General features: G+C 34.1%; 1 protein-coding gene across 1 annotated transcript in view; it reads left to right on the top strand.

Annotated features, from left to right (window-relative positions):
- The window catches only part of LOC111714675 (adhesion G protein-coupled receptor B3), a 12,688-nt gene that overhangs the window by 7,120 nt on the left and 5,020 nt on the right, over positions 1–548 (top strand). The gene's annotated exons all lie outside the window — the stretch shown is intronic.

Consider the following 548-nt stretch of genomic DNA (forward strand, 5'->3'; position numbering starts at 1 on the left):
ACTTTGTGTAAACTAGCAGACAAACACACACGAACATACATCACATCTATAGTGTAAGACTTACCCCCATTTTTGATTTTCATTTCCATTCAATTTTTTACATCACATGTTCTCCTTTTAGAATGTTTGAACCATTTCCCCATTTCACTTTTTCCTTTTTCTCCTTTTCTCCTTTTCCCCCTTTTTCCTTTTTCCCTTTTCCCCTCGGCAGTCCTCAATTCCGACCAATTAATTAATAATAAATGTTCTTTGTTAAACCGTGTTAAGTTACATTTCGATGATATTCCTTATTTTCTTGTAATTTCTATTCTTAATTTCATGCTTTCCCCCTCTCCATCTTGTTCCAACAGAAACCCCAACATCCTTTTTTAAATACGTATAAAGCAAAATTTATTTTAGACCTTGGGAGGCATATAACTAAGCTCTCTGCATGTGCTGTTCCGCTTGAGTTTTTTTTAGGTTTCTCCTATTGCAGTACACTTTGTTTCTTTTATATTCTCTTATTATTGTCCTAAAATTGCAACCTCCTCTCTCTCTAGTTTTCATGT

Source organism: Eurytemora carolleeae, unplaced genomic scaffold (genome assembly GCF_000591075.1).
Source record: "Eurytemora carolleeae unplaced genomic scaffold, Eaff_2.0 scaffold1422, whole genome shotgun sequence".
NCBI classification, from domain to species: domain Eukaryota; kingdom Metazoa; phylum Arthropoda; class Copepoda; order Calanoida; family Temoridae; genus Eurytemora; species Eurytemora carolleeae.